The 26,080-nt window shown below is 38.4% G+C and overlaps 1 pseudogene; it reads left to right on the top strand.

Moving 5' to 3' along the window:
• On the top strand, positions 1-21,715 carry LOC120533667 (annotated as a pseudogene).
• The last annotated feature ends 4,365 nt before the right edge of the window (positions 21,716-26,080 follow it).

The following is a 26,080-nucleotide window of genomic DNA, read 5'->3' as shown; positions in this document are numbered from 1 at the left end:
ATGAAGGTCTACCTGAAGGAGGCCTTTGCTCAGACCATCAAGAACCAGCTGAAGTCCTGCATCGAGCAAGAGAAAATAGATGTACTGAAGAGAAAGCTGCTGCATGGACAATTCTTCTGAGATCTCAACAGACCAGCAGTCAACAATGAAACATCCATGACTGCGCAGCTGCAGCCTCAAAGGAAAAACAGAGAGTCTGATAATAACAGTGTAAGACAAGCACCAAACTCTAGGTACCACAAGAAGAGCATCCTGAAACAGGAAGAGAAGCATATGAATCATGTAGTCACAGGTTGCACAATGCACACACCATTTTATTATACTTACACATACAGCAAGAAGTGGTAGTTACATTTATAGGGTCATGTGCAAGCATCTGAAGATAGAAGTGCAGGACAAGTACTATGAACACATGTTTTTGTGCTGTTTGGCAAGTATTTATTATATTGCAGAATGCCCAGGAAGGAGTAAGTGACCAGGTGTCTTACACCTGTGACTGTATCTGCCTGTGACTTTGTCTGTTATAACTGACCATGAACTCCAAAGGTTTCTCTTCTACAGTAACACTGTCAACTGGAATTGTTGGTAACTGCATATATCTTAATTATAAAGTTAATTAACTTTTATTGTTGTGTTCTTTTTTTATTGTATGTTTAATGTAATTTGTTTGGCCATATATTTAAATGTGCGATCTGAAAGTGTTTTATAGATGCTTCATCCCCAAACAGTTTTGATCAAAAACATGGTAATTAGTTTTAACCTAGTGAATACATCAATCAGAATTTCAGTATATTTTACAGTCTACTTTCCCAGCATAATTATTAGATATTAAACAATGGCCACCAGTAAGAAGTAAATTAAAGTCCATTTCTATCAATGGTACAAATTTCTGTTGCGTAATCATGACTGAGATCATCAGACATTATCACATGCTGTGACTGGGTGCAAGTAGCGGAAGAAGATCCTTGCTGTTGATTAAATGGTGTCTCTGAGTTGAGCTCTGATGGACACCTAGGGCTTTAGAATGATGAAATTTAGCAATGGCAGTCTTCAGAGCTACTGTTGGTGCAGGAACATCAGCATTAACCTCAGGCTTATCATCGGCCACATGTGGATTGGTTCTATTAGCAGCCCCACTCTTACGGATATTTTCATGCTGTACTTGAGCTCAAGATTCTTTCATCTATTGTCTTTTAATTTTTGTCTGTCTCCAATTGTAGAATTGTGTTTTTCATCCTGCAAACATAAATCAAAGCCAGTTAGCTAATTCAAAAAATAGTTAGCATACTAACCTGCTGTTTAATTAATCATAATTAGCGAATAAAGTGCATAGCTGGAAAATTACAACTAAATTAAATTAATTAGATACGGGTGCAATTACACAATTGTCTGGATAAATAACACTATAGAAATGGTTTTAAAATATAAGTGTTAAAAATATGTAAAGATCAGTGTTGGAAATAAGATGGTTTACTAATCGATATACATGGTTTCACACACGTGTGTTTAGGAGACAGCTAAAGGGCCTGGGGAACTGTAATACTACACCAGACCAGGGGTGGCAGAGTGTGCTGACTGTCTCTCTTAGTTTCTTGCAGACCATTCCTGGAAAATCTCACCAGGTTCTGGCACCTCTGATGACGTCACTTCTGGCTCCAGGGCCTCTGATGATGTCACTTCCGACTCCAGTACCTTTGATGACATCACTTCCGGTTCCGGGCTAGATGACATCATTTCCTTCCCCATCCGTTAAAACCGCCATCGTACCTCCAAATATTCAGTTATGTTTTGGATTCTGTCTTGTGAACATCTCTGATCAAATATTACAAAACTGTTGCAGCTGGGAAATAATATATGGGTGGCTGCCCCAAGCCTTTATGATGTCTGAAGGCTCATTTCCATCACAATGGTTTATTATTGGAAAACATTACATGATAAAACTTCTCACCCTGGTTTCTCTCAGCAAAAAAGTCTACTCTCTGATTTTATAAATCTAATACAAACTGTTAATATTTTTCAAAAACACAATTTCATGTTTTAAGATTTTTAATTGCCATGACCTCTTAAACTTGGGTGCACCTGAAACCTAACTAACCTATCCAGTAACATTTTTACACCTTCTAACGTGCTACCCTCCAACCCAGTTTCACTTTCACTAGACCTTAACTAATATTGTGGACCTTCTCTCTTTTCGTACCAAATATGTGTAGTTATACAGGTTGCCACTTATTAACATCTGAAATGGTGACACGCAAGGCACTCTCCTTTCAAGTTTGGAACTATTTTACATGGAAGGACTTCACTCACACCTTTTACTTTAATTATGCCCTGTCAAGGTCTAGTATGCAGAAGGAGGTGCACTGCATCCCTACACTTCCTGAGGTTCAAGCCAGCATTCTCAATACCCTGCAAAGTGCCATCATCCCATCTGGAACCAAATGCAGATGCAAAGATAGATTGTACAACTCTTAAAATTCCACTTAGACTTCAGCAGAGTGGAGAACCATGACGATAGCCTTTGAGGTTTTATTTCCAGTAATAAGGCCAAATGGAGGTGAACCTATGGGTGGCACAGACCTTCATAGCACAGTGGTTAAGCTGTGGTGGGCTGGCAATCTCCTGTAAAAGATTTTTTTCTGAATAAACTCTCTTATAAATGAAGACTTTCAAAAGCCCAGTGTTAAGAGTGTAAAAAGATTGTTAACGTAACTTTGATCTGGAGCTTGTTAACTTGGTAGGCAATTGAAACAAGAGTAAACTAGAAAGAGAGAGCTGAGCAAATGGCCTGGGTAATATGATAACTTCAGGAATTCAGCATGATTTCTTATTTCATATGTTGTTCTTCTTTCAAGGAAGCATTCTGGGATAGAATGTTTACCGGACCCCTCTCATTTTCTAGGGAATAGCTGCAGCATTTATGACAACAACAGAGGTTTAAATGATCAGTGCCCTTCTTAATGTTTTGGAAAGACACACTTTTCCTTGATTTACCCCTCTGCTCCATGGTTTAAAATCACAAATCAAACAATTCAAATGTGATTAAAGTACACATTGCAAACTTTGATTTAAAGGGATTTGCATACATTTCAATCACATCATGTAGAAATGACAACTCTTTATCTATGTGGTATCCACATTTCAAGGCACTATAATGTTTGGGGCAGATAACAGGTGTTTGTGATAACTCAGGTGTGTTTCATTGCTTCATTAGTGCAGCCATAAGATACCTGGGCTTGCCTCTACCCTTTGGAGTCTGCAGTTGCCATTGTTCAATATAAGAGCTTTGCCAATGAAAGTCAAAGAAGGCATTATGAGGCTGATAAACAAGAATAAAACCTTTAGCAATGTTGGTAAAACCTTAGGATTACCTAAATCAACTGTCTGGGATATCATTAAGACTGAAGAACACACTTGTGAGCTCAGTAATTGCAAAGGGACTGCTAGGCCAAGGAAAGGCTTCCACAGCTGATGACAGAAGAAAATGCCCCAAATGCCTGTTTGACAGATCAGAAACAGTCTTCAGGAGGCAGATGTATATATGTCAGAGACTAAACTCTGTAGAAGACTTCATGAACAGAAATACTGGGGCTACACTGCATGATGCAAACCACTAGTTTGCCACAAAAACAGGTTCGCAATACCAAAGAGTAATTAAAAGAGCTTGCAGAATTCTGGAAAAGGGTGTATATATTATTAGAGGACAGTAACACAGACTGGTAGTTATTGTAGCAGGTTACAGCTGTTTTCTTGGGCAAAGGGACAATGGTGGCAGTCTTAAATTGTGTATGTACAACAGTCTGCTGGATGGAGGTATTGAAAATGTCTGTAAAAACATCTACTAACTCAGCAGCATAGTGTTTTAACTTAACTCCATGGGCAAATAACATGGATGAATTTCGGCAGCCGAAATTTCAAGGTCTGAATTGCAAACTGTAGTTTTATCTATAATATATTTCCTTTCACACCATCATCATTCACATAGATGACCAAACCTCTTCCTGTCTTTTTTCGTACCACACTGGGTCTCTGTTGAATAAGATACTAAAATTATGTAAAAACATGAAAAACAATTCATATTAATTAAATTATAACAAAAACAACAATACAATAGAAAATGCATATGAGGTAGGAAATAAATCCCTGCTGTAGCACAATTAAATTATTAAATAAAATAATTTTTATCTGTCTTAGTTTATTCAATAGAAGCTCATTCCCTCATTCAGTGTTGACATCTGATGGCATCTTTTATTTCTGTTCACAAATGTACCACTGAAATATTCAACCACTCTGCTCCCTTTAATCTGCATTCCCTGTAATCTCCAACAGCATAACATCTGCCACTGTCACTAATTATTTTCTGCTTGATACATCATTATATTTCTGTACAAAATATTCCAGCTAAATGAACTAATTCAATAATAACAATAACAAGATAAATTAATTAATTAATTCAATGCACTAAGCAGAAGTTGTAATACAGTTGAAAATCAAAAATTGCATTAGGTAATTTAAATGCTTATTTAACATAAGCATATTTGTTATGAAGGCCCAAATTAAAGAATAATGTAAATTTTATTTTATCACATGTAATTTGTTAACAAAACGATATAGACATCTCTGTAAGGGAGGAGAAATTTTAAGGTGCCAACAACTGAATTATTCATATCACTTATTTCTTTTGTAAGATTTTTGAAGCTCAATAAATGAAAATTGCTCTTCAAGGGGAAACGTGCATGATATGCAATGCATCATGGCTTACTGTAAATCCTCAAAAGTGTTATAAAACAAGAGCAGATTACCAGTGAAAGCCAAGCATCAGATAGAAAGCCTAATCTGAAGAGAACTTTCAGTGGTTAAAGTGGAGCTACTCCAAAATCCGTTATGCACTAAAACAGGGTTAGGCACAGAGTTAGGGAATATGTATGGAGGCCTGCAGTGTGGCCACCAGGTTTTTCCTGCATTTTCAAACTTTGTATGTCTTATTTGCAAGACTCATTTCTCAATGTGTATTTTGTTTATAGATAACTTGTAGAGTTAAATATAATTTGTTATTAGTGTTTTATTTCATTACCATTGAACTATTTTGTTTCAGTTATATCCAACACCATTTTTATGGTGTCATTTTAAAGACACATCTCCCGGCTGCTAGGGGACGCGGTCCAGAGAGTCATGACTTATGATTTCATAATATTTTATAATCCAACATGATGGATCCCTTAGGATTCAGTATTGAGGATATAACTAACAGCTTCATGTGTGTTATTAAAGAGAATTTAAGTACTGAAAGCATTACTAGTTCTAAGTTTTTCAGGTAACATTTTGGTTTTGGCTAGTTTTAGTGAATTCCTGGTTAACGGCTTGTTTCTAGGTTTTTAAACCTCAGTTTATCTCTCATTCCAAATAGAAAATTCAACACTGGTCTATTTGCTTGTAGTACACCACTCACTTTATATAGTACTGCAATAAATGAGACCAGGCATGCAAGATGCATAACAATATACTCATCTGTTATTGGAGACCTTCCTGGTAGTGTTTTAATGCACACATAGTTTTCATGTATCTATGGATATATTATTTATTTTGGACTTGCTTTTGGAAGTTTCCAAACATTTGGATTTTGAAATTGATTTCATTTGTTCTATTATTTGTTCATGAGACACTATTTGCAGATCACGTGACCACGAGCATCTCCCTTATGACACAACCATATACATTAAAAATCACCCCTCAGTTGGACAAAATTAGCAAAATTCTTATTGACACTTTCCATTCAAGTAGACCCAGTGCTAGTTTATTTTGGTTTAGAATCCCTTTTTGCCATCACTTTGATTTTTGATTTGTCCCAATGTATAATTCGCTTATGCTTTTCTTTATGATCTCCGGTTTTTACTTTTGCCTGGCACGGAATACGATTTCTGTCTGACATTTATGTCTCCTAGTTTTCTGTTTGCTCACAATAATTTTTGGAAACTCTGTCTCTTAACAGGTAGAATCAGTAATAAAGCTGGACCCCATCCAGGATGTGACACTAGGACAGATCATGCACATTGTTAAAACTTAGAGGCACAGACTACCTAGCATAATCTTTGGATGTGGATGAAGTAGTCAGGAATGGCATCCCACACTATAAAGTATATTATTTCCATAGATAGCAGTACAGAATGCATATATAAACTTGTGGATTACTGTCTTAAATTTAAACCCTGAACCATGATATGTGAGACAGCAAAGGTATCCACTGTGAAAGCTGCATAGGTGTGTGCACATGAGAGGGCTTTCTAACAGACGGATGCCCTCCTCTGGGTTTGTTTCTGCCTCGTGTTGGACCCTCACAACTTCAAAATGAGAGTGTTATGGCAATTAATTTGTGGTAGCTAAAAAGTGTAGGAGCTGCAATCAGATTGAATTAAATAAACATTTAAAAGGATTAAAATTCAAAGCGTTACATTTTCTGGTAACTTAGAATTGATTATTTGAGTCTAAGGATCTACCACAGATGCACAAAAAAATAAACTATTAATCAAAAAAGTATTTTGCAGTCACTGTTAACAGTTAATGCTGTAATCATTAAATTACAAATGTTACCATCATAATGAATTTTTGGTACCAGTGCACTTTATAATAAAAGAAAAGAAAAAAAAACAAACACATTTTCTTTTTTTAGTAAATACCAAAGAAGGACTGATCCTGTAACTTTTTAGTTAATCAAGTTGATGAGTAATGCACCATGAAAGAATGTTTTTTTCACTATTTTCCTAAAGATAATTAGTTTTTTCCTCACTCTCCATAAAAGGTCATCTTTGGGTTTGTTTCACTTGATTATCACTGGGAAGGTACAAAAATATTGCTATCGGTTTATATTAAATATAAATATCTGCAAATCTAGCTTATGATAAAAATAAAAATAAATGACATAATCTGCAAAAATATAGAAAATGTGTTGTATAGGATAGAAAAAGAAGAGTCTACCAGTAAAGGAAATAAAGGGGTCAAGGAAATGTGGAATTAATATGCTTATCTTTTTTGGATCATTCATGTAAGTGTTTACCCCAGAGTCTGCTTGTATAAGTCTTTCTTATATGTGATGGTGGACAACTAACACCACTGTTTAAAAGAATCTTCCTTGGGATAATAAATTTTAGCACCAATTCTTTATGGTGTAATGCCACTCCACAATCTTGGCTTTTTTTACACCTTTCTCATTGACATTATTCTTTAAATGACAAAATGAACTCCATGTGAAGATGTGCATTCAATGGGAAAGGTTAACCATAAAGGTGAACTATAGGTGAACTATACATTCATTTTAGAGCAAGGAGTCTAAATTTTCGATAAATGCCATTGTGGCAGCCTTCCTTAGTTCTAATAAGTGTTGATCATTATTATTATTATTTGGAACCATTATCAGAATGGTTTATAATAAAGACGTAAGAACAAATTTTGTAATAAGGAAAGCCCAGGCAACAGTATGAGGCCACAGTCAATGTGTAGCTTCCCAGTATATAGGATGTCTGGGTTTGCATTAGGCTTGTCTCAGGCCAAGAATGGGATCTAAACAACTGCAAAAAGGTGTAAACCCCAAAATGAGGGCAGGTGATGAATAAATTTTACAGAAAAGGAGTGTTAAATAAATGTTGGTGGGGCAAATTAAAAACTTTTAAGTCTAGCCAGACGATGCCTACATTGGTCTCTTAAGATCAACAGTGACTAGGACTGAAGAGGTCACATATAGGTGACATGTGCTTTTGAGATGGTACTTTTTCACACCAAGTGTCATGGAATTTGGAACAAAATACAGCATCATGTGTTTAAACAAAAACCTTGGGACCATTAAAAAAAATATCTGAATAAGATATTATGACAACATAGCTATTAGCTAATAAAACAAACTTGATGGACCAAATAGTCTGTTGTGGCCAATCTTGGCTAGAAATCTGATTCCAAAGGTATCTTACCAGGAAACCTCAGGATGATATAAAAATTAATGAATGCTGTACTTGAACCAAGAACTCAGATAATAAAGGAGACAGTGAAACTAAAAGTGATTAAAAGAAGAAGTTTTAGGGGTAAGGGAATGGAGTAGCCTTCATAGTAATTTTCCTCCTTCCATCAACAGCATATAGGATAATGAAGCTGAATGATTTAGGATTATTTGTGTATCTGATTTCAACTTGTTTGTGAAAAGCTCCCACACCTTACTGGGTTTTTCTAAGTTTTCCCATCTTGTTTCACAAAAGAAGGTGGAGTGAACTGCGAAAAACATGCAAATATATGAGAAACCACCTAGACCAGGGTGTGGAGGGCCACAGTTGCTGTAGGTTTTTGCCCCAGCTATTTTATTCATTATCACCCAATTATCGTTACTAATTTAAATTTTAATTGCCTTGCTTTTGAAGATTCTGGTCCCTTGTTTCTTTATTCCTTAATTAGCAGTCAAACAAAAACAAGATGCAAAAAGAGCCAACACATAACCAGCTAACCTGATCCAATGTGCACTTTTGTTTCTATGATACATCTGTTTCAATAAAATATTTGAAAAGGCAAAGGTCTGGGAAATATAGATCTCCTCCAGATAACAAAACATTTTGATGACGTCCTCTGAAAAATTAAAATGAGCAGTTTTTTTTGGAAATTAGTGTGGTGGATTTAGAACACCAAAAAGTCATGGTAGGTTACAGGTTTCATTAACAAGAATGAGCTTCTAATTAAACTAGTTAGAGCCTGAGGCTCCCAACTTTGTCGGCCATCTGCTGGCTTACTTTATATCTCATTTTTCCTTGGCTGCTAGTTAAAGAGAAAAGAAGCAATTAAGAGGCCCGTGTCTTGAAAATTATGTCAATTAAATAGAAATCAAAAGAAATCTGCTCAATTAACAACAGTAGTTGAATATTAATACTACTAAAAACTACAGTCACTGTGGCCCTCCAGAATCTGTGTTTGACACCCATGGCCTAGACAAGGTTTACACATCTCTTTATGAGGTCTATAATGTCACACCCCATCCTCATCTTGGAGGCTCAGACCACATCTCTGCATTTATAATTCTTGTATACACAAACCTGTTTAAATGAGCCAAACCAGTTTGGAAAAACATCAAGGTGCTGCCTGATGGTGCTATTTCAGCTCTCAAAGACTGTTTTGCATCCACAGTCTAGGATATCTTCAGGAAGGCTGCTATGTACAATGATTCCATTAACCTGCAGGTGTATACAGAATATGTGACTGGTTACAGTACATCAACAAATACAGTATATAGAACATGTTAGTGACCCTAAGAATGAGACCACAAGAGCCAACCAAAAACCTTGGATGGCAACTGAGGTGTGGGTGCTGTTAAAGAAGAGGAATACAGCCCTTTTAGGCAGCCAGTACTAACCTTTCCTGTGTCATAAGAAATGCAAAGTGGGCATACACTCAAAGAATTCATAAAGAAATTCAAAATACCAGAGACACAAGGCATATGTGGTATGGCATTCAGGCTATTTTGGACTACTAGGCCACTCCACACAGCATCAGTAATGATACCCAAACACTTCCATTCTGCTCAAGCTAAATGAGTTCTTTGCTCAGTTTGATGGACAGAACAGGTAATTTGTCTGACCACAGCTGGTGTGAAGGAAGACTATCATCTCCTGCAAGGCTGCTGAGGGAATGTGCCGATGGACTGGCCGATGTCCTTATAGACAGATTTAATATATTTTTAAGTCAGTAGATCATCCCAGTGTGCAACATTTTAAGGTTGATCACGTTAAGTACTGGAGCTCCTTAGGGCTGTGTACTCAGTCCTCTGCTCTACACCCTGCTGACTCACAACTGCAATACCATACACAGCTCTAGTTTTATCATCAAGTTCATCTTGTGCTAGTTTGATAGGCAGGAAAGATTAGTCAGCAAGTAGAGAAGAGTCGGAACTGCTGGGCATTTTGTGCAGAGAATGCAAAATTGATAAGATTAAAGAAATAATTGTTGACTTCAGGAAAAAAAATCCACCCACACCACATCTGTCTGCATCAATTGCTCCACTGTAGAGATTGCAAAGAGTGCCAAATTCCTTGGTGTGCAAATAAATGAGGACCACATTTAGATTAACAATACCACTTCCTTAACTGAAAAAGCCCAGAAGAGACTATACTCTCTTAGGCGACTGAAGCAACCTAACCTCCTGTCTCCCATTTCTACCACATTTTACAGAGGTTCCATTGAGAGTGTTCTGACCAACTGCATTACGGTCTGGCACGGAAAGTGCAGTATGTCCAAATGCAGGAGACTGAAGAGTTTAAAAAGGATGGTGGAGAATATTTTCTAAGTGTCTATCCCATCTCTGGGATACATTTTCTCCAAAACACTGTGTCTACAAGGCCTGTAGCATTATGCAAGACTCTTGTCACCCATCTCATGGATTCTTTATTTATTTGCCATCTGGAAAAAGACACTATAGCATCACAACCAGATCTGTCAGGTTATGTGATAGCTTTTTCCTCCAGGCTGTCAGACTCCTTAATACAATGTAGCCCCCATGATCTTTTACACCACCCTAATGCCTTAGGTTATGATTTCTCACTTCATCTATCATGTCAAGAGATTGGCCACTGCACTGTGGAACAGGTAAAAGTTTTCTTGTGCAATTGTGACAGTTAATACTACTGATATATTTCCTATTTAAATAGCATGTTGCATAATTTTGTCTATTTGTGCACACTCTCTTTTCTTATTTGCACTATGTATATAATGTGAGCCGTGAGCTTCATCATTTTGTCTGTCGATATGCTGTACTTATATATGGTTGAGATGACAATAAAGTTTGCTTTGACTATGACTTTTGACGTCTATACATTATATACAGCTGTACCCCAAAGTTGTACTCCTAATTTTCATTAAATCTTCCATTCAAGTATGAAACAATTGCAAAATGAGATTAATAGAACTATTTATTATCTAGAATGAGGCTCAATGTGGGACTGAGTAAAACATACAATGTTTGGCAGTTCAATCAGTTAAGTGTCACAGCATGGTGTCATACAGGTGTAAAAGGATGTTATTGGGCACATCCACCCAAAACTGTGAAATGAACCACAAAGAGTATGTAGCAGACTACAATTAGTATCCCTGTATATTTAACACCTTGTCTAACACAGAGTTCTAGTTACCAATCTAGCTCAGCAAGGATTCTAATAGCTAGTAAGTATTCCAAGAAGACATCATCCTCGAAAAATGTTACCAGACAGCCCAATCTCAAAACATCAAAGGTGACTGACAGACAATTATTACCAGTAAAGCCGTCTCTAACAAAAAACAGAGGTGTCTGCCCACCATAGGCAATGGCACTACACACTAGAGCAGGTGCTGCATCTGGAAAAATAATGTCCAGATTGCACTAATATCCTTGTTTTTCTCCATGTGAGAAACTGACAGTTATTTTCCTCAGGAGAGAAAAGTGATTCATTACTGAAGACTGACAAATGTGTTGACTGGAAATTTTTGGTATGCTTTAATGTAGCCATCTTATGGTCATAGTAATTTATGCAGTGATCACCCTGTTATGACACCCCTGATGCATGGTCCTCTAGTAATTGTCATTTAAACTTGATGATTTACATAACAGGTTATACTGATATTTCTTACTGGATATTCATGCTACTTTTTTGACTACAGAATGAATTTATAAAATTGCTGTAAAGCATCAAAAGAAAGCATTACTATAACAAAGTTTATATCATTTTATGTTTTATAAAAAGCTTATTTTTTGGACAAAAACAGCACAAATGAAATAATCTGTGAACAATGAATAAAATATTATGTTAAGTAAGATTATCTGCTTCCCCTGGCCAGACAGTAGAAGCATTGTTCAGGAAGTTCAGATATGGAAACAGATGATCTAATGTGGTGTCCCCTAATGGGAGCAACCAAAAGAAGAAGAAGAAGAAGACTTTGGACCCCCAAGTACCAATTGAACATCATTTAAAATGCCACAATGTACCTGAGTATTGTTGCTGACCAGGTCCATCCCTTTATGACAGTATAGTGTATCCATCTTCTGATGGCTACTTCTAGGACGGGTTCTGATTACCCAGCCGGGAGGCCAACATGAAGGAAGGACAGGGGGACTATTTAAATGACATACTCCCCTGAACTGCTAAGTAGCAGCAGCCCAGGAGGCTGGCATACCAGAGGACACCTACAGGGCATGCTGGGAGTTGTAGTGCCATATAGCAGTACTGTTGAGGCCCCTGGATTCCACCAGGTGATGCTGCGAGGAGCTGTGCTTCATGGTCTTTGAGACTTCTGATGGACCCGGATGTACTTCCATCGGGCAATACCATGCCACCAGAAGCACTCCTGGGTTCAAGATAAAAGGAATCACCCTGCCATATCCAGGCAATTCAGTGTCAGGAGGAAGGAAAACGATGCTCGCCTGGAGTTGGAGAGGATATGGGAAAATAAATTAATGAGAAATTGTTTGTGCTTGAAAAAGGATTGTGATGGTATTGTTGAGAATAAATCATTTATTTGAACAAACTTGTGTCTGTGTGCTGGTGTTTGAGGTTTGGGATGCTGCAATGCCCACATTTGTTATTATATATATATATATATATATATATATATAGTGACAAAGGCGCTATATAGGCGCCTGACCCGACACAGAAAGACACGGAGGCACGTATAAAAAGTACAATGACTTTTATTTTTCTTCAGCTGTGGGACACGTCTTCCCCGTGCCACACAGCCCAAGCACAGTCCCAAAAGCACAAAGCACAAAACACAAACAATTCTCCACCTCGCTCCACCACTCCTCCCAGACAAGCTTTGTCTCCTTCCTCCCAACTCTGGCTCGTTGAGTGGTGGTGGCTGGGCCCTTTTATAGTCCACCTGGAAGTGTGGGGTGGGGCTGAAGAAACGTCCAGCTGGGCTGTGGGAAGCAGACAGCCCCCCCTAGAGGCCACCCTGGGCCCCAACCAAGCTGTGGAGGACTCCATCTCCCATGGATCCCTGTGGGCGGTTGGGGAATCACCGTCGGCCAGGGAGGTTGCCACCAAGTGTCCCGGGGGAGGTATTGGACTACCCATGGAGGCTCCCCGGGAACATAAGCAGCAGGGGCTTCCCTGCTGGGCATGGGACCCGGCTGTCCTTCACAATATATATATATATATATATATATATATATATATATGATATATATACATTTACCTATTGTAACCTTTCAGACCTTTGTCTCTTTAAGATATAAAAATGTGAATTGTAGTAAACATTTGCATATATGAGTTTAAACAAAACATCTGCTCATTTTTTTCTTGCCATCAATCAAATGAAATTAAAATGCTTCAATTTAAAATTCATTATGTATAGTTAAAAACCAGAAGCATTTCTCCTGTTAGTCTGACACTTTTTTAACTACTCTTCTGTATTAATGAGTAAGTGCAGTAGCAGCACAACTTGAAAAAGGCAAATCTTTAAGGAAATCATTTCATTTTACAGAATAGTTGTTTTTTTAACCAATGCTCATTATTATGACTAAAATCCACTAAGGAAACCTTCATTCCTTTATACAGATGTTTGCCTCTCACCACTGTGAATGTGCAAATCAAGTGTGACCAATTCAAAGGGACTGGTATTACAAAGTTCGGAATGTCAATGTCAGTAGAACGTACTAAAGTCTAGCAGTTTGACCTAAAACTTTGTAACACTTTAGAATACAGGCTAGATATGTTCATTTGTTAGTCACTTGCCTAGTATCCTTCATTTAGATAATTTTAGCGAGTCATGGACAGTCACACCTGGCCATGATACAGTCATGTAGTTTGACATCCCCTGTGACTCTGTCATAGCTGTAATGGATAGCTGGGTGGAACCGGCATCTTGAGCAGGGTAGTGGGTTTTGTTTCCACATGACTAACAACAACAAAAACAATTTATTTCTTGTATAGCCCAAAATCACACACACACACACACACACAAGGAATGACTCATTGGGCTTTAATAGGCTCTGTTTTTCTGCCAGCCTGCCAGCCTTGACTCTTGATGAAGACAAGAATAAACCTTGAAGGAAAAAAATAGAATAAATATTGGGAAGAGCAATTCAAAGATATACCCCCTTCCAGGTAGGTTGGACATGCAATGGGTGTCAAAAAATGGGGTAAACACAACATACAATCCATATAAAAACTTTATGTTCCTCCCAAGCTAACAGGTGGAAGCAACCTGGGGCTGGAACACCCATATACATACCAGTAGGGCAACCTGGGTATTGTTATCTCAAAAAAAAAAACCCTGCTGGATGCCATGGGTGCAGCCAGAGGGAGATACTCCGTATCCAGACTGGGGTCTGCCAGTACATGAGGCACTTCCCCAGTGGATAGTCGCAACTCTGTAAGTGCTCACTGGGTATGGTATAAAAGGAGCCACTTCCCTTCTCTCAGGGGTTCAATTGGAGTTTGGTGGGCAAACCTTAGAAGGAATGGAGTAGAGAAGAAATGAAGCCAGAAGAGGATGAAAAGAAAAAAGATGAAAGGGAAAGAAACACATTATGTTGTTTTGCACAGTCCAGAGTGCAAGGGAAACCCATTGAAGTTATTTGTGGAAAAATAAACTGCGCTCTTAACATGAAACTGCTGCAGGAAGTGCCCGAGGGTTTTGAGGCATAGGAGCGCCTCCTGGTGGAAAACAAAATATGTATAATGCCCCCAAACAGAGAACAGTCCTAAAGTAATCTACAAGAAACAGAAGAACAGAGAACAGCAATGGCCCCCTTAAGAAAAAAAGGGCACTTTGGACCATGCAAATCAGAGCAGAGGCTCATGGAACCTAGGATCTAGAACAAATGTCTATTCTTCATTTCATTAATGTTATACCATGACAGAGTTGGAAAAGAAAAGAGAAGCTTCATGTTGGTTGGTTACCAAAATGTGTCCACTTTGCAATACTTGCAGAGCAGAATTGGAAATCTGAAACTGGGCTGAGAGGTCAAGAGAGGGTTGTGATCCACTATCTTTGAGATTCACGGTTTTAAAATCTGATATCTTTAAGGAAACAAAATCTGACAAGTGGAGTTGTTAAGTGTGACACTTGAAGTTGAGTAGTGAGACACAGGCTTTGCTACTAAGTCATAAAAGCTTAACAATGGCCTTGTTAGGTCTTAATGAAACGTAAAAGCACCAATGTATTACTAGGGTGTTGTACTGTGTTAGCCATTATGAATGTAGTGAGAAGTCAAGCAAAATGACACATGTTATTGGCTAACTAAAAAGATTACAATATGCAAGCTTTCCAAAAAAAGGTGTCATTTTACTTGATTTCTCACTACAAAGCACCAATGACAAATTAAAATAGTGGCTACCTACAGTGCCTACATTAGTCACTTAATACCATAATTTATGTTTTAGTTGTGTGTAATATTTGCAAGTAATTTTTTGTTTAAATTTAAATTTTTCTTTTATATTTTTATTATTACTTCAGTGGTTTTATTTACTGCTATATTGTGCTGTTTTGACTTCCATAACTGCCACTATGTGAACTTTAGACATGGCAGTAGCCATATTGTTTGTGGTAACAGTACCTTTACTAATGTAACCTGTGGTCTGTAAAATACTACTTAAGTCCCTAGAACGCATAAGCCATGCTGATTTTAAAGTGATATATTTCAGAAGAATCAGCAAATTCCAAAGAAACACCCAAGACAGGAGATGAAAGTCCAGCATAGTGAAGGTGTTATCTTGGAAAAACTACCACTTCTTCCAGAAGTTATTGTTGTTGTGTGATTTCTACTGACTGCAGACTGACTGTTGAGAGCTGTGCCCATGGGTGGCAGCAGACCAGTTTATTTAATGGCAATTAATTTTTCCTGCTGGTGTTAATTTCAATGCATATACATGTATAATATATTGGCTCAGATGCAGCTTGCTATGCATGAATACAGGTATGATGCAAGATGTAATGTAATAATGTACACCAAGCAGTAGTAAGCATCTGATCAATGTGGAAATACAGGACATACTAACCCAGTGAAATGCTCACAAAAAGGAACAGTTTTTATTTTTACCTAGAGACCAGAACTGAAGTATGTAATATCTGACTGATGCAAGGGTACAAAACATACTTACCTACACAGGAAAACTGTTGTGTAAAAGAATAAATGGCAGCATGGTGTGCTCACATTGGGATAAACTCACTTTGTGCTTCATGTTTTATTTGGTAAAAGAATCATTGTTGGCGCTGATTTTGACTAGTAAGGATGTGACTTGCACTTCAGACCATTAGCTACATTGTTGCCTTTTTATTTTGGATTTAGATGATTACATCTGCCTGAAGAAGGGGCCTGAATTTCCTTGAAAGCTTGCATATTTTAATCTTTTTAGTTAGCCAATAAAAGGTGTCATTTTGCTTGACTTCTCACTGGATTTAGATGCCAAGTGTAATACTCATATACCATCTTCTGTCAGTTAAAATTACTCTGTTTCTGCCAGCAGCTTTTATACCTTCACTTCTCGGTCACATTTTCATGTGAACTTCTCATCCATCTCAAAGAGATTCATAATCATTACATACTGTATGTATGCTTAACAAGACCATAACAGAGGCTTTGTTTAGTGTTTTTTTATTTGGTTTTGAAATATTCTATTAATCCCCAAAGGGAAATTGTCTCTTTATATGAATTTTAGGGGTCAGATCACATGGTTCGCAATTGTACAGCACCCCTGAAGCAATTTCCAGGTTAAGGGCCTTGCTCAAGGGCCCAGCAGAATAGGATCCCTTCTGGCAGTAGCAGAATTTGTACCAGCAACTTTTCAGATACCACTGCAAATCCTTAGCCTTGGAACCAACACTTTTTCTAAGACTCTTCAAAATTATGACGAAACCGGGAGTTGTACATAAACATTGACTCTGTGTTAACTGTTGTGTATTTGTTTGTTCAGTAACAAGTTAAATTTATATTGATGTTTATTGATATTCCTGTTGTTGGTAAATTCCTGTAGAATGTTAGTGGGTGGGATTTTAGAAGGAAAAAGGAAGTTCTTAAAAAAAGGTATTTTGGTCTTTTACTGAGAGAACCTAATGAGAAACTGACACGATTTTACAGTTATTAAAAACTACATTTAAGAATCATTATCAACGTCTGTGTGTCATCAATCGATGTTATACTGGCGACGAGAGGAGGAGAAGAAACCCTGAATCGAAAAAAGAAAGTGAAGACGGTGCCGAAGTTTTGGTATTGTTAAGTGTACAGTGATCCCTTGCTATATCGCGCTTCGACTTTCGCGGCTTCACTCTATCGCGGATTTTAAATGTAAGCACATCTAAATATATATCACAGATTTTTCGCTGGTTCGCGGATTTCTGCGGACAATGGGTCTTTTCATTTATGGCACATGCTTCCTCAGTTTGATTGCCCAGTTGATTTCATACAAGGGATGATATTGGCGGATGGCTTAGAAGCTACCCAATCAAAGCATGTATTAAATATTAACTAAAACTCCTCAATCATATAAGATATGCTTCCCACGTGGTGCTTGATTGTTTGCTTTTTTCTCTCTCTCACTCTCTGTGATATTCTCTGCCTGACGGAGGGGTTGTAAGCAGAGGGGCTGTTTGCACAGAGGCTGTTTGCCTAGAAGATATGGGCGCTCCTCTAAAAACTGCCGCTTTATCGTGGTGCTTCGGCATACTTAAAAGCCCAAAAGCACGTATTGATTTTTTGATTGTTTGCTTTTCTCTCGCGCTCTCTCTCTCTTTCTCTCTGACATTCTCTGCTCCTGACACGCATTCTTTGAAGAGGAAGATATGTTTGCATTCTTTTAATTGTGAGAAAGAACTGTCACCTCTGTCTTGTCATGGAGGACAGTTTAAACTTTTGACTAAAGGGTGTTATTTCATGTCTAGAGGGCTCTAATAATGTTAACAGTGTGGGAGAGTTTATAAGGGCTTAAAATATATAAAAATAACCATACAAACATATGGTTTCTACTTCGCGGATTTTCATCTATCGTGGGGGGTTCTGGAAGGCAACCCCAGTGATAGAGGAGGGATTACTGTATTTTGTTACTGGGTTTTCACAATGGCCACGTTGGGTCATATCGAAGAATTCAATGCTGAGACCGGGGTGTGGGAAGAATATGCAGAGACTTCTTTCACCCAAATGACATTGATAATCCAGAGACAAAGATGTCAATTTTACTAAGTGTGTGTGGAGCCGCAACGTACTCCACCTTGCGCTCGCTGTTGGCTCCTCATCCACCAAGTGCTGTTACATATAAGGACATAGTTGAGTGTCTTCAGCGTCATTATAATCCTACACCATCGGAAATTGTACAACGTTTTCATTTTCACAATTATAAACAACTGCCTAATTGAAGTATGATATGCTTCATTGCTAAACTGAGAAAACTTTCAGTGCATTGTAACTTTGGTGAACAACTCAAACAGATGCTGCGCAATCGCATAGTGTGTGGTGTGGCCAATCCATTCATGCAGTGTCAGCTACTTGCGGAGCCAAAGTTAACATTCAAAATAGCAGAGGAGCGCGCTCTAGCAGCAGAAATGGCGAACTGGAATGTGCAAATGCTAAGGACTGAGAAGACATGGAAGAAGTACAAAAATAATCCAACTGAATAAAGCTCAGAATACAAGACCATCTGTATTACAAGAAAGTGATGGCAGAAAGTGTTTCCGATGCGGTGGGACTCATAGAGCTACAGTATGTAAATTTAACACATCTGTGTGCCATTACTGTAAGAAAAGAGGACATTTAGCTCGCATGTGTTTTAAAAGGCACGCCCTACTCAACTACTTTCAGATCTAGAAACTACAGCATTACAGACACAAGAAACCAGTATAGTCACAGTGAATGCCCAGGATGAATATGTGGTACATAGTACACAAATGGAACACACAACCCGCAAGAAACCCGCATATAAGACTACAGTTTCACTGAATGGCCAGCAACTAAGAATGGAAGTTGATTCTGGATCAGCCTGTAGTTTGATTAGCGATGATACTTACAAAAACCTGTGGCCAAATAACCCATTTCCACTGGTACATACAGATGGTATATTGCGGCAGTGGTCTCAGGCCCCACTCCAAGTGCTAGGTAAGATCAAAGTTCAGGTTGAGTATCGCCATAATAAGACTGCCTCATCACTTATTGTTGTTCGGGGCCAGGGTACTAGCTTATTAGGACGAGACTGGTTTGAAGCAATTGAAATAGAATTAACAGGGGTGCACATAATTCAGCAGCACCATGTGACAGCTCTCCTGGAAAGCTATGCAGAAGTGTTCCAGAAAATTGGCGCATGTAGAGGACCACCCATTTCAATTGAAGTGGACCCTACAGTTTCACCAAAATTCTTTAACGCTCGTCCTGTACCTTTTGCTCTTAAGCAGAAGATTGATAAGGCATTAGATGATCTGGTTGAGCAAGGCATTTTCATACCAGTGCAACACTCAAAATGGGCAACACCCATTGTCCCAGTCACAAAAAAGGATGGAAGTTTAAGAATCTGTGGTGATTACAGATGTACTGGTTAATACAGCAGTAAAACCTGATGTTTATCCCTTACCAACTGTTGCAGAGATGTTCTCCACACTGGCAGGGGGTGTCATTTTTACTAAATTAGACCTTAAACAAGCCTACCAGCCTCCAGTTCTTGATGAACCTTCAGCTGAGCTGTTAACAATTAATACGCACAGGGGGCTGTACAGGGCTCAATGGCTTCAATTTGGGGTCTCTACAGCTGTTTCCATTTTCCAGCATTTTATAGATTCTCTGCTGGCAAGTATTCCAGGTGTACAGCCATACCTGGATGACATTTTAATCACTGGGAAAACTCCAGAGGAGCACAATGCACGTTTGGAGAAAGTATTATGTCGAATCTCTGAAGTTGGACTCAGACTTCAAAAGGACAAATGTGTTTTTGCTGCTACTGAAGAGGAGTTTCTCGGATTCAGAGTAGATAAAGAGGGCATCCATCCCACTAGTGAGAAGGTGGAAGCTATCATGAATACACCAGCTCCTGCAATAAGACACAGCTTCAGGCATTTCTTGGACTTTTGAATTTTTACAGTTGTTTCTTCCAAACAAGGCCACCATTCTGGAACCACTACACAGACTTCTTGACAAGTCAACGGCATGGCACTGGGCTGCTGCCCAAGACACAGCTTTTAAGCAGGCAAAAGCACTACTCAAAGCAGATGGACTGCTTGTGCACTACAATGTTAAGAAGCCTCTTGTATTGGTATGTGATGCCTCTCCTTATAGCCTTGGAGCTGTACTGAGCCATGTAGAGCCAATTAGTTTTGCTTCACAGACACTGTTGGCCACTGAACGCAATTATACTCAAATAGATAAGGAGGCTCTTGCTGTTATTTTTGGTGTAAAAAAATTTCATCAGTTCTTGCAGGGGCGTCAGTTTACGATTTGCACAGTCCACAAGCTGCTTCTTGGTCTCCTATATCATTCTAAACCCATGCCACAGATGGCTGGCTCCATGAAGTCCCAGGTGACGATTTCATACCCTTTCCCAATAGACGTAATGAACTCTCAACTCACAAGGGTTGTGTTTTATGGGGTAGCCGCGTTGTAGTACCTGTTCTAGCACGGGAGGATGTACTTAAACTACTTCATGACTCCCACCCTGGTTAAGTCCACATGAAGGCTCTGGTTAGAAGTTATGTATGGTGGCCAGGAATGCACGGACAAATAGAGAAAGCTGTAAAGTGTTGTACAACATGTCAACAGTCACGGCATGCACCATCAAGGGCACCACTTCACCCCTGGGAATGGCCAGCTAAGGCTTGGTCTTGGATCCACATTGATTTTGCTGGACCATTTCAAAGAAAGGTCTTCTTTATTTTGGTAGATTCCCATTCCAAGTGACTGGAGGTGTCTCTTCTATGCTCCATGTCTGCAAATGCTGCCATCGACACTTTGCGCCTTATCTTTGCTACACATGGATTGCCTGATATTATTGTCTCAGACAACAGTGCAGCATTTACATCTGCTGAATTCAAAGAGTTCACAGAAAGAAATGAGATCCGGCATGTGACAATGGCTGCCTATCATCTGCCTTCAAATGGGCAAGCAGAGCGAATGGTATAGACAGCAAAGGATGCTCTATGGAGAATCATAGCTGGTAATTGGCAAACACGGATTGCAAGATTTTTGCTATCTCAGCACACCATGCCCGACTCTTCCACAGGGAAGAGTCCTACAGAATTGCTAATGAAAAGACGACTGGCCACTGCACTTGTTCGCCTTCATTCAGACTTTCAAGCTGACATGCATATGAAGCAAGGGGAAGTAGCACAAAAGCATGAGGGTGTGTTTAGGCAATTTCGACCCTTACAGACAGTATATGCACACAATTTTGTAGGAGAACTACGATGGATGCCAGCAGTAGTGCAAGAGGCAACTTGCCCTGTGTCTTACCGTGTGCAAACAGAAGATGGACACATTTGCCATTGCCATGCTGATCAGCTTCGAGAGCGAATGATAGATGAAGGGCCAGTGCCCGAAGCAGAGTCAATGCAGCAGCCAGCTACCACTGTTCAGCAGCCTCCTGGTAGCCCAGAAATACTAACTTCTTCTGAATTTACTACAGATAATGATACAGTAGTGACACCAACCCCTGGAACTGGTAAACCTGTGGATGTTAAGACCCCACAGCCTATGGTGTCACTAAGGCACCGTAGAGTTCTTGTTAGGCCAAAACGTTACAAAGATATTTAAAACTGGGGGAAAGGAGTGTTGTGTATTTATATGTTCAGTAACGAGTTAAACTTATATTGCTGTTGATTGATATTCCTGTTGTTGGTAATTTCCTGTAGAATGTTAGTGGGTGGGATTTTAGAAGGAAAAAGGAAGTTCTTAAAAAAAGGTATTTTGGTCTTTTACTGAGAGATCCTAATGAGAAACTGACACAATTTTACAGTTATTAAAAACTACATTTAAGAATCATTATCAACGTCTGTGTGTCGTCAATCAATGTTATATTTACAAGATGTGCTTACAACACTATATGTGTGTTTGTGGCTTACTAATGGCTACTATGTCAGTTGCACAAAGACAAAATGTGATATTAGATGGGGCGTCTTTCAGGAACTGTCATGGAAAAACTTTCCTCCATCTTCAAAGAATGCAAAATGCCTCAGTCCATGCAGCAAACTCTCAATTAAACAATTTATCTGATTTTATACTTTTTCTATTGATCATCACCTTATCTAATAAATCACATCATCTGACTCTTAATATACAGGATTTTATCATATCCAATCAAATAAAGCCACCAGTAATTTCTGACTCTTGTTGTTATTTTGAACTCCGCTTCTTCAAGAGGAATGTTCTGTGGACTGTACTATTGATATTAGCACAGCTTCATTAGAAGGGCTTTCCTATCAATTTATCTCCATTTTCTGGAGGGGTGTATGTTATTTATTTACCTCATTCTAACCTTGGAAGAGTACATTGGTGGCTTTCCTAAGATGAGCAGAGGTGGGTAGTAACGAATTAGATTTACTCCATTACATTTACTTGAGTAACTTTATTAAAAAATTGTATTTCTAAGAGTAGTTTAACTGCACCATACTTTTTACTTTTACTTGAGTACATTTGTGAAGAAGAAAAGCTACTCTTATTCCGCTACGTTGGGCAACACTTGAATCGTTACTTTTTTCCATTAGATACACTATATTTTTGCCAGACAGAAGCCGCCAGTGGATCTGCTGCATGACTGCATGAATGTTTCACCAATCAGACGTAGCAACAATAATCACAAGACTCTGTTTCACTAATCAGACTTAGCAACAATAATCACAAATCAGATGTAGCCATGCAGTCACATGACCACACACAAACTATGGCGGCATAGTGGCACAAACTCCTCAAAGACAGCGGACAGGGAAAGGAAGAATACATGAAAAAAGAGAGCCAACTCTGGCTGAACCTGAGTGAAGAACAAGCATGTTTTAACCAAACATGCACAGACACAGATAGTCAAGGTAAAGTGAGACTTCTTGTACTGAGACAAGCTGCCTTTTTCTAATGTTATTTTCTATCAGCTGTGCTACCCTGGACAAACTTGTTAGGAAGGCATGCTCTATTGTAGGAATAAAGCTGGACAGTTTAACATCTGTGGCAGAGCGACGGGCACTAAGCAAACTCCTGTCAATCATGAATAATTCACTGCATCCACTGAACAGTGTCATTTCCAGGCAGAGGAGTAGCTTCAGTGACAGACTTTTGTTACTGTCCTGCTCCACTGACAGACTGAGGAGAACGTTCCTCCCCCACGCTATGCAACTATTCAATTCTACCCAGGGGAGTAAATGCTAACATTATTCAAAGTTATTGTCTGTTTTTACATGCATTTTTATTACTCTTTAATTTAATTTTTTTTTTGTATCAGTATACTGCTGCTGCTTAACCCTTGGGATTAAGAAAGTATCTATCTATCTATCTATCTATCTATCTATCTATCTATCTATCTATCTATCTATCTATCTATCTATCTATCTATCTATCTATCTATCTATCCATTCTACCAGCTTATTCCTCCTCCATAAACTCAAAGTATTTAAATTAGACAAGGACCTCATGTTGTTCTTTTATCTCAGTGTGATCCAGTCTGTGATCACTTTCAGTTTCATTGCCTGGTTTAATAGTCTGACAAACCAAAACTCAAAAAAGCTCCAGCAGATGACGAATAATGCAGCTAAAGTTATTGGGGCTGATGTAGATAATTTGACTAGTGTGTGTCAGAGAACAATGTTAAAGAAACTGGAAATCATCTCAACTGATGACAGACATCCATTACATGTAGAACTAAAGTTCAGTAAATCAGGAAGGATAGTCGCTTTGAAAACCCACACAAATCGCTCCAGGAACTCCTTTCTTCCTAGTGCCATACGACTTTTCAATAAGAAATATTGGAGATAATGATTAAGGTTTTGATATATATCCTGTAACCCTTTTTTTTGTGTAAATATGTATTATCTAACTGCCTTATCTTAACCTTTCTTGTTTCTATTTGTCTGTTTTATTTCATTCTGTCTGTTAATAAATGCAACCGAGAAGGCAAATTTCATGTTTTCTTGTGTAAACATGACTAAATAAAGAAACCTTAAACCTTATTTGGAGGGCAAGTGAATATGCAGTATTATACTATCAGTGTACGGTATATGTTGTCACTGTAAGTAGTTTGCACTGTTCAAACATACATGTTACCTACTGTAGGTATTGGCTTCAAAAGCTTTGTTGTGAAAAACTGAGATTTGGAACTTTGTGTTATTCGTGCATTTTTCTTTGTGAAGATGTTATTTATTTTTACTAATTTTTTTATTTATTATTCGGAAATAGCAACATTTTCACATTATTTTATATTTTTGTCTGTCTTATTACAACATTTCTAAAAAATAAATCATTTATTATGATCAAACGTTATATTTAATCATTTTCCATGTGTTTAATAATTCATTATATACAGTAAATACACAGCACATTTGTAGCTAGAGATCCACAAAAGGATAAAATTAGTTACGTATCTTAAAATAGCCTTTTATTCCTAAGCTTTCAACAACCTACCAGTGGTTATAATCAGAAGAAAATGATTAAACGTACTGGAATCTAAGGCAATATACAGCAAGTGAAGAAAATCCAAATAATAAGACTTATGAACTCCTTCCGAATCCATCCATCGATTATCCAACCCGCTATATCCTAACTACAGGGTCACGGGGGTCTGCTGGAGCCAATCTTAGCCAACACAGGGCGCAAGGCAGGAAACCAACCCCGGGCAGGGCACGAACCCACTGCAGCCTTCTGAATTCCACCTTATTAATTCCCCCCTTTACAACTCACCCCAACACACCTCACTTGACACCTGGTAGATTGTGGGCAAAAGTTCCTAAAGTCATGCTGGTTTTCCCCTTTCTTTGTTAAACTGATGCACTTCACTGGTTAATGTAATGCTTGTGCACCCACCACCAGGCTCAGAAGAGAAGTCAAAGCATCCAAAGGAAAACATCAGTCCCCACAATGTTTCATAAGGATTTAAATTTTAAACTTGTGTTTTACCAACAACAGAGCTTCAAAGCATGTCCTGCTTTTATGATTGCAGTTAAACAAACATGAGGATAGGTTTGCTTAAAGGACATCAGGGCATAGTTCCGCCTCAGGTAGAACTACACTAATGGATTTATTGTGTTACATGAACAAATCTCTAACCTAAGTTGATCTCAAAGCTGAAGCAAAACTTTTTTAAACATGTGTACATGAAAGGTTTCTTTAAAGATTCTCCAGTCAAACTTGCCAGTTCCTTCATTTTCAACATTACAAATAAGTCACTTCTAAAGTCCATTCACAATACATATTGTACTGGTGCACAGTGCTTACCAGGGCCAGCCCATTGGATTCTAACATTTAATTACTTTCTGGCTCCTACAGCTTGTCTCACACTTCCTTATTGATTGTGGGACCAAATTGAACAATCAGATTTCTGACAGTGACTGGACACACACAGACCTTAGTGTCTCTCTCTCTCTCTCTCTCTCTCTATATATATATATATATATACATATACTAGCAAAATACCCGCGCTTCATAGCGGTGAAGTACTGCATTCAAATTTTTATTAATAAGAAAATTAAACCTTTTTAAACTGTGGGACAATATGCCAATAATTATTTGTTAAGGATCTCTTTGTATACCATGTTGTCAGTTCGGCCCTCCGGTTGTAACATGACCAAGCTGTGCGCTGAGCTTACTCTTGAGCATGTAACTTACAGTTGGCTATGTGAACAGTAATCTTGTCTGAAATCTCACAGCTTGGATTGCTGCTGTCATAATCGGTTTGAGTTTCATGGTTTTTAAATTGCGACAGTATTTGCAGGATTTGTTGTGTTGAAGTGACATTTGGCATCTGTCAAGCGTTGTAAGCACACAACCGGTTTCATCAATAAAATCACATCCAGCTTTTGAGAGTTTAAACATTCATAAACATCAAAGTGTCCACTACTGAAATCGTCACCTGAGAATCTAAGATGTTTAAGAGGCATTGGCGGTTGTCGAAAGGTGTAAAATATTTGGCCATTTCGGTAC

Source organism: Polypterus senegalus, chromosome 8 (assembly GCF_016835505.1).
Source record: "Polypterus senegalus isolate Bchr_013 chromosome 8, ASM1683550v1, whole genome shotgun sequence".
Taxonomy (NCBI): Eukaryota; Metazoa; Chordata; class Cladistia; order Polypteriformes; family Polypteridae; genus Polypterus; species Polypterus senegalus.
Note: the sequence above shows the minus strand (reverse complement) of the source record. Positions and strands in the feature narration are given on the sequence as shown.